Source organism: Ornithorhynchus anatinus, chromosome 1 (genome assembly GCF_004115215.2).
Source record: "Ornithorhynchus anatinus isolate Pmale09 chromosome 1, mOrnAna1.pri.v4, whole genome shotgun sequence".
Classification (NCBI taxonomy): domain Eukaryota; kingdom Metazoa; phylum Chordata; class Mammalia; order Monotremata; family Ornithorhynchidae; genus Ornithorhynchus; species Ornithorhynchus anatinus.
In genome coordinates, this window is record NC_041728.1 from 123,961,807 (window position 1) to 123,976,438 (window position 14,632).

Sequence of the window (14,632 nt, forward strand, 5' to 3'; positions counted from 1 at the left end):
GGACGAGGGGAGGAGAGAGGGAGGAAAGGAGAGGGAGGGCTTGGTCACTTTTGTACTGTGTGACCTTGGGCAAGTCGCTTCACTTCTCTGTGCCTGAGTTGTATCTACCCCAGTACTTACAACAGTGTTTGGCACAAGATAAGTGCCTAGCAAATACCATCATTATTATTATTATTATGGAGGAGGAGGAGGAGGGGAAGGAAGAAGGGAGGCGGAAAGGAAGGGAAGGAGGGGAGGGAAAAAAGGAGGGGGGGAAGGAAGGAGGGAGGAGGGGGAGGGAGGCGAGGGAGGGAGGAGAGGGAGGGAGAAGAGGGAGGGAGGGAGGGGAGGAAGAGCCCCCGCCCCTGTCCGCGTGCTGTCCGGAAACAGCTGCAGCCCGTCCGTCCGTCCGTCCGCCCTCCCTCCCTCCCTCCCTCCCGCCCGTCCGCCCCTCCGCGGGGCCGGGCCCAGCCGGGCCGAGCCGAGCCGAGCCGAGCCGCCGCCGCCCCCGCCGCCCGGGCACACAAAGCCCGCACCCGCCCCGCCCCGCCCCGCCACTCACCGCCCGCAGCCGGGCCCGGGCCCCACACCGGACTCCCGCTCCTCCTCCCCGCCGCCGCCGCCGCCGCCGCCACGAGGCTCCGCCGGACGGACGCCCGCCCGCCCCACCCGCGCCGCCAGCAGCCCGAGCCGAGCCGAGCCGAGCCGAACCCAGCCGAGCGGGAGGGGGGGGAGGGGAGGGGTCAGGGGGAGGAGGGGGCGGGGCCTCCGCGGGGCTGCGCACGACACCGCACGGCAGGGGCAGGGCAAGGGGGGTGGCGGGGGGCGGGACGCACGGCGGCTGCGCCGAGGCGCGCGCGGGCCGGGGGCGGGGCCGAGGGGGCGGGGGGCGGGGCCGGGAGGGCGGGGGGCGGGGCCGAGGGGGCGGGGGGCGGGGCCGAGGGGGAGGCTGGCCCGGCTCCAGCCCCATCCCACGCGGCCGCTCCCCGGCGCACCCCCGATACTCGTAGTCATCATCAGAACGGGGGGATTTCCTAAGCGCTTAAAGCTCACCTCCTCCAAGAGGCCTTCCCACACTGAGCTCCCCCCTTCTCCCTCTGCTCCCTCGAGCCCCCCCTTCACCTCTCCGCAGCTGAACCCTCTTCTCCCCCCTTTCCCTCTCCCGTCCCACCCCCTCGGCACTGTACTCGTCCGCTCGACTGCATGTATCTTCATCACCCTATTTATTTTGTTTAATGAGATGTGCATCAGCCCGATTCTACCTATTTGCCATTGTGTTAATGAGATGTTCTTCCCCCTGACTCTACTTATTGCCCTTGTTCTGGCCTGTCCGTCTCCCCCCGATTAGACTGTAAACCCGTCAAAGGGCAGGGACTGTATCTGTTGCCTATTTGTCCATTCCAAGCGCTTAGTACAGTCATCTGCACATAGTAAGCGCTCAATAAATACCAGTGAATGAATGAACGAACATGTGCCAAGCGCCGTTTCTAAGCGCTGGGACCCATACGAGATCAGCGGCTTAGCTCGCGGGCTTCGTCCCCATTTGACGGATGAGGTCACCGAGGCACCGAGAATAATGATAATCATAGTGGTATTTGTTAAGCGCTGGCTATGCGCCGAGCACCGGTCTAAGCGCCGGGAGAGATGCGAGGTCATCAGGTTGGCCCACGAGCTTCATCCCCATTTGACAGATGAGGTCATTCATTCATTCGATAGTATTTATTGAGCGCTTACTATGTGCAGAGCACTGGACTAAGCGCTTGGAATGAACAAGTCGGCAACAGATAGAGACGGTCCCTGCCCTTTGACGGGCTTACGGTCTAATCGGGGGAGACGGACAGACAAGAACGATGGCGATAAATAGAGTCGAGGGGAAGAACATCTCGTAAAAACAGTGGCAACTAAATAGAATCAAGGCGATGTACTGAGAATAATAATAATAATGATAATGGAGATATTTGTTAAGCACTTGCTATGTGCCAAGCACCGTTCTAAGCGCTGGGAGAGATACAGGGTCATCAGGTTGGCTCGCGGGCTTCGTCCCCACTTGACGGATGAGGTCACGGAGGCACCGAGAACAATAATAACAGTGGTATTTGTTAAGCGCTGGCTACGTGCCGAGCACCGTCCTAAGCGCCGGGAGAGATGCGAGGTCATCAGGTTGGCCCACGAGCTTCATCCCCATTTGACAGATGAGGTCACGGAGGCACCGAGCATAGTAGTAATAATAATGATGTTGGTGTTTCTTACGCACTTACTATATACCGAGCACTATTCTGAGCGCTGGGGGAGATACAAGGTGAGCAGGTTGTCCCACGTAAGGCTCACAGTCTTCATCCCTATTTTACAGATGAGGTCGCTGAGGCACCGAGAATAATAATAATGATGGTGATATTTTTTAAGCGCTTACTACGTGCCAAGCACGGTGCTAAGCGCTGGGGGAGATACAAAGTCATCAAGCTGTCCGACATGACGCTCACAATCTTCATCCCCATTTTCATCCCCAATGACAGATGAGGTCACTGAGGCACCGAGAATAGTAATAATAATAATAATAATAAATAATGATGGTATTTCTTAAGAGCTTACTATGTGCCGAGTACTGTTCTAAGTGCTGGGATAGATACAAGGTCATCAGATTGTCCCACATAGGGCTCACAGTCTTCATCCCCATTTTACAGATGAGGTCACTAAGGCACAAAGAAGGTAGGCAACTTGCCCAAAGTCACAGAGCTGACAGGTGGTGGAGCCAGAATTAGAACCCATGACCCCTGACTCCCAAGCCCGGGCTCTTTCCACTGAGCCACCCTGCTGTGGAGTTGACCTTGGGCTTTAACGTGCTTATTATGGTGTCTGTTAACGGCTCACAAGGTGCCAGGCACTGTGCGAAGCACTGGGGTGGATCCAAGCAAATCAGGATGGACCCACCAATCCCTGTCCCCAGTGGGGCTCACAGTTTCCATCCCCATTTTACCGATGAGGGAACTGAGGCCCAGAGAAGCAGAATGGCTTGCCCCACGTCACACAGCAGATAGGTGACAGAGCTGGGATTAGAATCCGTTCTCACCTGTCCCGCCGTCGACCCCTGGCCCACGTCCTGCCCGTGGCCCGGAATGCCCTCCCTCCTCACATCCAACAAACTAGCTCCCTTCCCCCCTTCAAAGCCCTACTGAAAGCTCACCTCCTCCAGGAGGCCTTCCCAGACTCAGCCTTTTCCTCTGTTCCCCCTCCCCTCCCCATCACCCCTACTCCCCTCTGCTCTACCCCCTTCTCCCCACCCCACAGCACTTGTGTATATATGTAGCTATCATTCTATTTATTTATAATGATGCTTCTGATGCCTACTTGTTTTGAAGTCTGCCTCCCCCTCCTTCCAAACTCTCAGCCCGGTGTGGGCAGGGATTGCCTCTATTTCTTGCTGAATTGAACTTCCCAAGCGCTTAGTACAGTGCTCTGCACACAGTAAGCATTCAGTCAATACAATTGAATGATGAATGAATGCACTCAGGTCCTGCTGACTCCCAAGCCCATGCTCTAGCCACTGCGCCATGCCGCTCCCAATGGTAAAACTGCACGTTGGTATGAAACTGCATTCGTCATCGATATTTATTGAGCACTTGCTACACGCAGAGCACGGGACTAGACACTTGGGAGACGGCGATGCTACAGAATTTGCAGACACATATTCGCCCATTCATAAGCCCATTCAGAGAGGATCGACGCTATTTACTGAGCCTTCACGATGTGCAGGGCACTGGGAGAGTACAATACAACAGAGTTAGCACCTACATTTCCTGCCCACAACAAGCTTACAGTCTAGACGGGGGAACGGATATTAACGTTAATCATTTAGATAACTCGATCCGGAAAAACTCCCTGCCGTTCTGGTGAGCGTTGCTCAGACACCACTGTCGAGACGCCGACGGCTCGGAAAGCGCTGTTAACGTCAGTAAGTTTGAAAACTTTATCCGGAAGAACTCGCTGCCGTTCTGGTGAGCGTTGCTCGGACACCACCGTTGAGATTCCAACGGCTCAGAGGACAAAGACGCTGAGTTGTTCGAGCAATACTCCTGGCTGTGCAGAGTGGTCCAAATTCCACGCGAGTCAGCGAGTCAGGACGACAGCTGTCGCCGGTGGTCTTGTAACAAGGGGGATCCTCTCTGAAACCTCCCCAGCGGCAGACCCCCATTGTGCTCCAGAGGCTAGTCGGGATGGTCTGACCTGCTTAGAGCGATGGTCTGACCTGCTTAGAGCTGACTTCTCCGTGCCTCGGTTACCTCTTATGCAAAATGGGCATTAAACACTATGAGCCTCAAGGGGGACAGAGACTGGGTCCAACCCGATTACCTTATATCGACCCCAACGCTTAGAAAAGTGCTTGGCAAATAGTAGGCACTTCACAAATACCATAATTATTATTAGTAAGAAGGTTGCGTGTTAGAGTAGCAGAACGGCCTAGTGGCAAGAGCACGGGCTTCGAGTCAGAGGTCGTGGGTTCTAATCCCACTCCGCCAATTGTCTGCTGGGTGATCTCGAGCCAGTCACTTGACTTCTCCACGACAATTAACCATTTCAACCTCCATTACTGAAGCTCAAAAGGGCTTAATAAAAATCTATGTCCTATGTTACCTCGTCTGTAAAATGGGGATTGAGACTGTGAACCCCATGTGGGACAGTCTTCCCCTTGACTCTATTTATTGCCATTGTTATTGTCTGCCTGTCTCCCCTGATTAGACCGTAAGCCCGTCAAAGGGCAGGGACTGTCTCTATCTGTTGCCGACTTGTATATTCCAAGCGCTTAGTACAGTGCGCTCAATAAATACTATTGAATGAATGAATGACAGGGACTATTTCCAAACTGATTACCTTGTGTCTGCCCCAGGGTTTAGAACAGTGCTTGACACATAGTAAGTGCTTAACAAATACCATAGTATTATTATTATTGTTATTGTTATTATGAGTGGACATTCTGTTGGGGAGGGGAGGACCACCAAATGACCTACAAGGACACAAAGCGCTAACCCAGTCTTCAAGGTCGCTCTCTCCACCACGGCACAGCCTGTATCCTGAACTTTTTCAACTCCATCTTCCACACAAACCTAGAAAATGGCCCAGGAAGGGATAGTTCAGCCACAGTTTCTGCGGTCTTTCTCTAGACTGTAAACTCCCCGTGGACAGGGATCATGTCTATCAACTCTATTGTCCTTTCCCAAGATTTTAGCAGAGTGCTCTGCACACAGCAAGCACTCAATAAATGCCACTGATTGATTGAGGGGAGGAAGAGAAAGGGTCATATCCTCTCCACTTACCTCCCTGCTGTTCCCACCGGCCGACCCCAGCCATGGGTGGGTGGTTCCCAAGGCTTTTCTGGGTAGGGGAATAGAGCCCTCAAATTCCAACTCTTTTACCCATTTTGGGATCCCTGATCACGTTTCTCTTACATAGTGTACTATACCCTTTGCTCATGAAGGGGATGAGGATATATTATCAAAATAATAATATCTTGATTATTGGAAAAGCAGCATGGTTTAGTGGCAAGAGCCTGGTCTTGGGAGTCAGAGAACATGGGTTCTAAGCCCAGTTCCACCTCTTGTCTGCTGTGTGATCTTGGGCAAGCCACTTCACTGCTCTTTGACTCAGTTACCTCATCTGTAAAATGGTGGTTAAGACTGTGAGCTGCATGTGGGACAACCTGATCACCTTGTATCTACCCCAGTGCTTAGAAGAGTCCTTCACCAGCTTCACCTCCCCCTCCCATCCACTAAGTGTAGGGGTTCCTCCAGGGTCAGTTCTTGCCCTCTTCTGTTCTCCATTTATACTCACTCCCTTGGTGAACTCATTCACTCCCACGGCTTCAACTATCATCTCAATGCAGATGACACCCCGATCTACATCTCCTCTCCTGTTCTCTCCTCCTCCCTTCAGGCTCGTATCTCTTTCTGCCTCCGGGACGTCTCCTGTCTGCCCGCCACCTAAAACTCAACATGTCCAAGACTGAGCTCCTTATCATCCCTCCCAAACCCTGTCCTGTCCCTGACTTTCCTGTCACTGTGTACGGCATGACCATCCTTCCCGTCTCACAGGCCCACAACCTTGGTGTCATCCTTGACTCTGCTCGCTCATTCACCCACATATCCAATCCATCACCAATGCCTGCCACTCTCACCTTTACCATATCGCCAAGATCTGCCCTTTTCTCTCCATCCAAAGAAGCTCAAGAGCCTGGGCTTCGGATTCAGAGGTCATAGGTTCGAATCCCGGCTCTGCCACTTGTCAGCTGTGTGACCGTGGGCAAGTCACTTAACTTCTCTGTGCCTCAGTTACCTCATCTGTAAAATGGGGATTAACTGTGAGCCTCACGTGGGACAACCTGATTACCTTGTATCTACCCCAGCGCTTAGAACATTGCTCTGCAAATAGTAAGAGCTTAACAAATACCAACATCATCATCCAAACTGCTATCGTGCTGGCACAAGCTCTCATAATATCCCGACTGGATTATTGTGTCAGCCTTCTCTCTGATCTCCCTTCCTCCTGTCTCTCCCCACTCCAGTCTATTCTTCATTCCGCTGCCCAGATCATCTTCCTACAGAAACGCTCTGGGCGTGTCACTCCCCTCCTTAAAAACCTCCGGGGGTTGCCTATCCACCTCCTCACGAAACAAAAACTCCTCACTCTGGGCTTCAAAGCTGTCCATCACCTTGCCCCCTCCTGCCTCTCCTCCCTTCTCTCTTTCTACTGCCCACACCACACGCTCCGCTCCTCTGCCACTCACCTCCTCACCGTCCCCCGTTCACGCCTATCCCGCCGTCGACCCCTGGCCCATGTCCTACCGCTGTCCTGGAATGCCCTCACTCCTCACGTCCGCCAAACTCTCTCCCCCCTTCAAAGCCCTACTGAGAGCTCACCTCCTCCAAGAGGTCTTCCCAGACGGAGTCCCCCCCCCCCCCGCTCCCCCTCCACCCTCTGCTCCTCCCCTTTCCCCATTCCCTTCCCTTCAGCACTGTCCTCATTTGTAAATATTATTTATTACCCTATTTATTTTGTTAATGAGGTGTACATCCCCTTGATTCTATTTATCGTGATAATGTTGTCTTGTTTTTGTTTCGTTCTGTTTAGCTCTGCCATCTGTCTCCCCCGATTAGATTGTGAGCCCGTCACTGGGCAGGGATTGTCTCTATCTGTTGCCGAATTGTACATTCCAAGCACTTAGTACAGTGCTCTGGACATAGTAAATGCTCAATAAATACTATTGAATGAATGAATGAACAAATACCATAATTATTATTATTATTATTATTATTATTAAGATACTATTACCTTCATCCCCCCAAGTTGGCTCAGCAGGATAATAAAAATAGCTGGTGGTAATCAATCACTCAGCCAATCGAGAAGCAGCGTGGCTTAGTGGAAAGAGCACAGGCCTGGGAGTCAGAGGACCTGGTTCTAATCCCGGCTCCGCCACTTGTCTGCCGTGTGATTTTAGGCAAATCATTTCACTTTCACTGTGCCTCAATTACCTCATTTGTAAAATGGGGAGTAGGATCGGGAGCTCCAGATGGAACGAGGACTGTGTCCAACCTGATTATCTTTAATCTACTCCTATGCTCAATGCAGTGCCTGGCAAATCGCGCTTTAATAAATGCCATAAAAAATCGGTTGAGCGCTTACTGAGTGCAGAGCACTGTATTAAGTCTAGAGGGGGAGACAGACATTTAAATAAATTACAGATATGTAATAAAGGCTGAAGGCCTGAAGGTGGGATGAGTAAAGGGTGTAAATCCAGGTGCAAGGATGATAGAGAAGGGAGAGGGAGTAGTGGAAAGGAGGCGGGGAGGTCCTCTTGGAAGAGAGGCGATTTTAATAAGACTTCGAAGGAGTGGAGGGTGATGGTCTATTGGATATGAAAGGGGAGGGAGTTCCAAGCGAGAGGCAGGACAGGGGTAAGAGATCGATGGTGAGATAGACAAAACTGAGGTACAGTGAGAAGCTTGGCATTAGAGGAGCAAAGCGTGTGGGCTGGGTTGTAGTGGGAAATCAGAGAGATGAAGTAGGAGGCTGGTGATTGAGGGAGGGCTTTAAAGCCAGCGGCAAGGAGTTACTGTTCGGTGCAGCGGATGGGCAACAGCTGGAGGTTCTCGAGGAGTGTGGGGAAACGTGGACTGGATGGTTTTGTAGAAAAATGATCCCGTCGGCAGAGTAATGTATGGACTGAAGTGGGGAAAGACAGGAAGCAGGGAGGTCACTGAGGAGGCCGATGCAGCTGTTAAGGTGGGATAGGATAAGTGCTTGGATCAACGTGGTAGGAGTCTGGATGGAGAGAAAAAGGTGAATTTTAGCGATCTTGCAAAGATAGAATTGACAGGATCTGACGACAGAGTGAATATTGGGTTGAATGAATGAACGAAGGGAAATTGAGAAGCAGCGTGGCCTAGTGGAAAGAGCGTGGGCCTGGGATTCAGAGGACCTGGGTTCTAATCCTGGCTCTACCAATTGTCTGTTGTGTGACCTTGGGCAAGTCCCTTGACTTCTCGGTGCCTCAGTTACCTCATCTGTAAAATGGGAATGGAGACTGTGAGGCCCAAGTGGGACAGGGTCAGGGTCCAACCTGATTATCTTGCGTCTGCCCCAGGACACAGTGCCTGGCACAGAGTAAGCATTTAATAAATACCATTTAAAAAAAAAAACAGGAGAGAGAGGAGTCCAGGATAATGCCAAGGCTACAGGGAGGGTGGTGGTCTTGTCTACAGTGATGGGAAAGCTACGGGGAGGACAGAGTTTGGGTGGAAAGATGAGGAGTTCTGCTTTGGACATGTTAGGTTTGAGGTGTCAGCAGGTCATCCAGATAGAGATGTCCTGAAGGAAGGAGGAAATAGGAGAGCACAGAGGAGAGAGATCAGAGCCGGGCAACTCCTGCATAGAGATAATAACAATAATAATTATGTTGGTATCTGTAAAGCGCTTACTATGTGCAGAGCACTGTGCTAAGTGCTGGGGTAGATACAGGGTAATCAGGTTGTCCCACGTGAGGCTCACAGTTAATCCCCATTTTACAGATGAGGTAACTGAGGCATAGAGAAGTGAAGTGACTTGCCCACAGTCGCACAGCTGACAAGTGGCAGAGCCGGGATTCGAACCCATGCCCTCTGAATCCCAAGCCTGGGCTCTTTCCACTGAGCCACGCTGTTAAAGCCATGGGAGCAAACGAGGCAAGCTTGTGCATCCTCAGTATCTTGGGGACATGGTGGGAGGTGAGATCAGTAATAAATCCAAAACTAAACTTCCTGCCAAATCCTCTCCCCCACCACGGCCGACAACACCCCCATTCTCCTGTCTCTCTCAAGCCTGTAATCTGGGCTCCTTCCTTCTCTTTTAATCTCTATACTCAGCCTGTCATCAAATCCTGTCAGTTCTTCCCCGATATTTCCATGATGTCACACTTAAGTATGTATTTGATGTACTCTCTTACTTCCTCCTCTCTGAAATTTACTTCAGTGTCAGAGTCCCCCATTAGGCTCCTTGAGGTCTGGGATTACATCTACGATTCTATCATGCTCCCCAAAGTGCTTAGTACAGTAATGTACTTACAGGCAATAGGACATGGAGGGAAGCAGTATGTCCTAATTGGAAAGTGCATGGGCATGGGAGTCAGAGAACTTGAGTTGAGAACTTGTCTGCTGTGCAATTTTGGACGTCACTTAATTTCTCTGTGCCTCTGTTCCCTCATCTGCCAAATGAGGATTCAGTACCTGTTCTCCCTCCTACTTGAACTATAATTCCCCTGTGGGACCCGACTGTCTTGTCTCTAACCCATTGCTCAGAGCTTGCCTGGCTTAGTTGAAAGAGCATGGGCTTGAGAGTCAGAGGTCGTGGGTTCTAGTCATTCAATCGTGCTTAATTGAGCATTTACTGTGTGCAGAGCACTGTACAAAACGCTTGGAAAATACAATTCGGCAACCGGCTCTGCCACTTGTCAGCTGTGTGACTTTGGGCAAGTCACTTAACTTCTCTTTGCCTCAGTGACCTCATCTGTAAAATGGGGATTAAAACTGTGAGCCCCCCATGGGACAACCTGATTAGCTTGTATCTACCACAGCACCTAGAATAGTGCTTGGCACATAATAATAATAATAATGTTGATATTTGTTAAGGGCTTACTATGTGCAGAGCACTGTTCTAAGCGCTGGGGTAGACACAGGGGAATCAAGTTGTCCCACGTGGGGCTCACAGTCTTCATCCCCATTTTACAGATGAAGTAACTGAGGCACAGAGAAGTTAAGTGACTTGCCCACAGTCACACAGCTGACAAGTGGCAGAGCTGGGATAGTAAGTGCTTAGCAAATTCCACCATTATTATTGTTATTATTACATAGTAAGTGCTTAACAAACACTAGCTATTATCACTATCAATAACGATGATGATGATAATAAATACTTCCCAAGCCCTTAGTACAGTGCTCTGCACACAGTAAACATTCAATAAATGATTGAATGAATGAAATACTGTTCATTGGCTGAAGGTGATGCCTCAAACTAATAAAATTAAGTTGGGGATCTAACTCCTATGCTTAGGGCTTGACCTCCAACTTGACCACCAAGAGAGAAGCAACGTGGCTCAGTGGAAAGAGCATGGGCTTAGGAGTCAGAGTTCATGGGTTCTAATCCTGGCTCTGCCACCTGTCAGCTGTGTGATTTTGGGCAAGTCACTTAACTTCTTGGTGCCTCAGTTACTTCATCTGTAAAACGGGGAGAGGGCTTTGAGCCTCAGGTGGGACAACCTGATTACCTTGTATCTATCCAAGTGCTTAAAAGGGTGCTCGGCACATAGTAAGTGATTAACAAATGCCAACATTATTATTATTATTTTTAACTCTCCTCAACCATGGTCTCCTGCTTCGGTTGCAGGGGCTATCACAACCTTCTAATCTGCCCTGCCCACCCTCTGCTGGACTCATACCTAAGAGGGGTGGGAAACAAATGGTTGTTCTAGAGGAAAGGAGGAACTCGTGGGGTTGGAATTGGATTGTTAATTGCTAGAGCGTTTAAGGGCTGTTGTTCTTAATGCCATATTGGGTTTCTGCCCACCCTTCTTCTGTTACTTAGAGTAGGAAGAGTAAACAGAATTCCTGAGCTTCGCTTACAGCTTTGTCTCAAAGGAGGGAGTTTTCTTGGTGGGTGTCGTTTGACAGGCCTGGACAACAGTGTGGCGAAAAGAACAGTCACATTTCGAATGCTTAAAAGCCTCTCTGGTGGTGTGTGTTCTCATGGAAAATTTAAAGGCCAAAATCATCTTTACCTCTCTTATTCAGGCTCTCATTATTTAGTGTGAAATGACTTTGTTTAAACAATCCCCAGGTTTTATTTTTTCTCCTTCAGGGAAAAGAAGGTTGAGGCTCAACCCTTGTTTTCAAAAGCTTCGAAACTGCAGTCACCTTCATCTCCACTTCCTTTCCGATCACCCCATACGTGACAGATTCATTATTTGGTTTCCACCTGGCTTTTATCCAGTTGTTCTAACTTCCTTACTGGTCAGTGTTTTTGAAGTTCAGTGTGTTCAACTTGTGTGTGTAGTGAAAGTGTTCGCAGTGAATCATCTATGATAGATGAAACTTTGACAGAACAAGGACAGCTGTAACAAGAGCCTCGTTACTGCAAATGGAAACCGAGGCACGGACTGGGCAGGGCACCGGCGATAGGTGTCCTTATGCCGTGAAAGTTTCCAAGGCAGTCTGAGTGAGGGGCTTGTGGAAGCCAAAGAAATAAAGCTCTCCACCCCTCCCCCATCTGCCATTTTGAAAATCTGACTTCCAAAGATAGAGGTCTTTGGCAGCAGGGCAGGATAAACGATTTGCCTTGCCCAAAGATCCTGACCCTCTTTGCCCTGTCAGCCTTTGTCAGCTTTGCCCTGGCCCCCAAAAAGACATGGGAGGGGGTTCTGACTGGGGGTGACCATAGCGTTATCTCTGCTCATAGGCAGGCAGGGAGGAAATGGCTGTAGGATGGTGAAAGCCCGTCATTGGGCAGGGATTGTCTCTATCTGTTGCCAAACTGTATACTCCAAGCGCTTAGTACAGTGCTCTGCACATAGTAAGTGCTCAATAAAGACTATTGAATGAATGAATGAATGAATGAATGAATGAATGAAAGGAGGTGTGAATCAAGTGGGGCTTCCAGTGGGTAGGATCAATAGTCCAAGCATGTCAGAAGAGATGGGGGAAGAAAAGAAAATAAGAGCTAGACATGTAGGCAGGGAAGATGGATACCCTCACCCCATATTCTAGTCACTCAGTCATCCCTCAACTCTCTTCTTCTCCAATTCCCTCCCTTTTCCTCACCTCCACGGTGCACACACACGACTTTGAAAGGCCTGCACCAACACTCCCCCACCGCCAACAGAGTAAGAGAAACCACTGTAGAGTGTAGCCACTGCTTCCAGTGACATCCAGAGATTCCAGTCCAGAGCCTAAGAGTCTACACTCTGCTTCTATTTTTATTTTATTTTTTACTTTATCTTGCCCCTGCAGCTCCACTGCAGGCTGGTTTCTCAGACACCACCATCTAGCTCCCATAACCCAAAGTGGGGACTTTCACAGGACCCACTGACCCTTTCTGTAGAATTTTAACATTGGTCTCCCCTGCTAATAATAATAATAATGATAGCATTTGTTAAGTGCTTACTACGTGCCAAGCACTGTTCTAAGCGCTGGAGTAGATACACGGTAATCAGGTTGTCCCATGTGGGACTCACCGTCTTAATCCCCATTTTACAGGTGAGGTAACTGAGGCACCGAGAAGTAAAGTGACTTGCCCAAAGTCACACAACTGATAAGTGGCGGAGACGGAATTAGAACCCACACCCTCTGACTCCCAAGCCCAGGCTCTTTCAACTAAGCCACGCTGCTTCTCTGAGGCAGCTCTTCCCTGCTTGCTAGACTGTAAACTTGTCTATAGGGAAGCAGCATGGCTTAGTGGATAGAGCCCGGGCTTGGGAGTCCATGGTCATGGGTTCGATTCCCAGACCTGCCACTTGTCAGCTGTGTGACCGTGGGCAAGTCACTTCACTTCTCTGTGCCTCAGTTATCTCATCTGTAAAATGGGGATGAAGACTGTGAGCCTCATGTGGGACAACCTAATGACCCTGTATCTACCCCAGCGCTTAGTAAGCACATAGTAAGCACTTAACAAATACCAACATTATTATTATAAATGGTTAAACACACAGTTCGGGATAATTTTGGAAAAAAAGACACTGTATGGTTCTGACACCGGAACCAACCCCACACTGATCACATTGTTCCTAGGAGAAGATCGGTTCCAACCTGCAACATTTCTATTTATGACGCAGCTTTCGGAAACCGATTGTATAGTAAATCCCGGGGCCGCCTGGAGGGTTAACCAGCCTTAGTTTCTACCAGAAATATCTTGAGAATACGAAGCTTCACACTTTTTTGATACAGTATCTAAGGAATTTATCTTCTCTTCCTTAGGTTTATTTTATCAGTGATATGCGTAGCTAGTACTTTTCTGTAAATCAAAATGTAACAAAACAGGCGTAATAAGAGTACTAGTCAGAAGACACATTTATTAGATGTATTAAACTTAAAAAATGAAATATGCAAGAAGTACATTTAAATATAACAAGTACGGTACTGAAGTGCTACAACAGACTATGAAAAACAATGATAAACAAGCCATCTCTCACTGAGAACACAATCTGGAGTTCTCAAACTGTCAGCAAACAACACTCAGCTGCCTTTGATCATGTGCAGTTTATGAAGGGGGCTGCACTTTTATTCAGCTCTACATCGTGCTATGTTTGCTCCAGAAAATGGCATTGGTTCTTAACAAAACCAACTTTTAATTTTCTGTAAATAAGGGAACTGGCAAAGATAAAATGAACTGCTTTAAAGACTTAAAAAAAAAAAGCCTTAAAGGGAGAAAATATGACTTTGGTGTTAACAAAACCAAAGAAATGAGTGGAGCTAATCTTTTGATATGCAAGTATAGGCCTATAAATTCAAAGGTCATTTTTAATGGGCTTATGTCACAAGGTACCTGAATACGACAATATTGAAGCATCTTGATCTCAAATATCATTTTGCCCATTATATTACAATCACCTTGCATTTTACTCCAGCTGTAACAGATTTGACTGTTTGTTGAAACCTCTAAAAAGGAAGTATGGGTTATTCAGGCAAAAACAAAACAAGATAGGAATTCAGCCAGATACTAATTAAAAGGAATACATTTCAGTTTAAATATATCCTCATTTTTGTCCTCTATTTTCAAGTGTATACAAGGAGTGTTTTCTTAAAAAGTGAAAATGCGGCAACGATGTTTGTTCTACAGAAAACAAACATGAAGCTTGCCTAAAACAGTCCTTACAAACTGAGAGCTGAAAGAGTGCTGGAGAAGGTAAGGCACACCAAGCAAATTCAGGCACAATTATTTATCAACATTAAAAAAACACCTCTTCTTTGGAACAGTAATGTAAAATAAGTTACTAGACCTATCAGTGTCATTTTTGTGTATCGTTTATAACTTGCTCATCTTCGATTCTAAACTGAAAATCTAGGTAATCACGCAAGTGTACAACATTCATACAAAAGCCACTCATTAAAAATATTGCCCTAAGTACTCTAAAAATGAATTA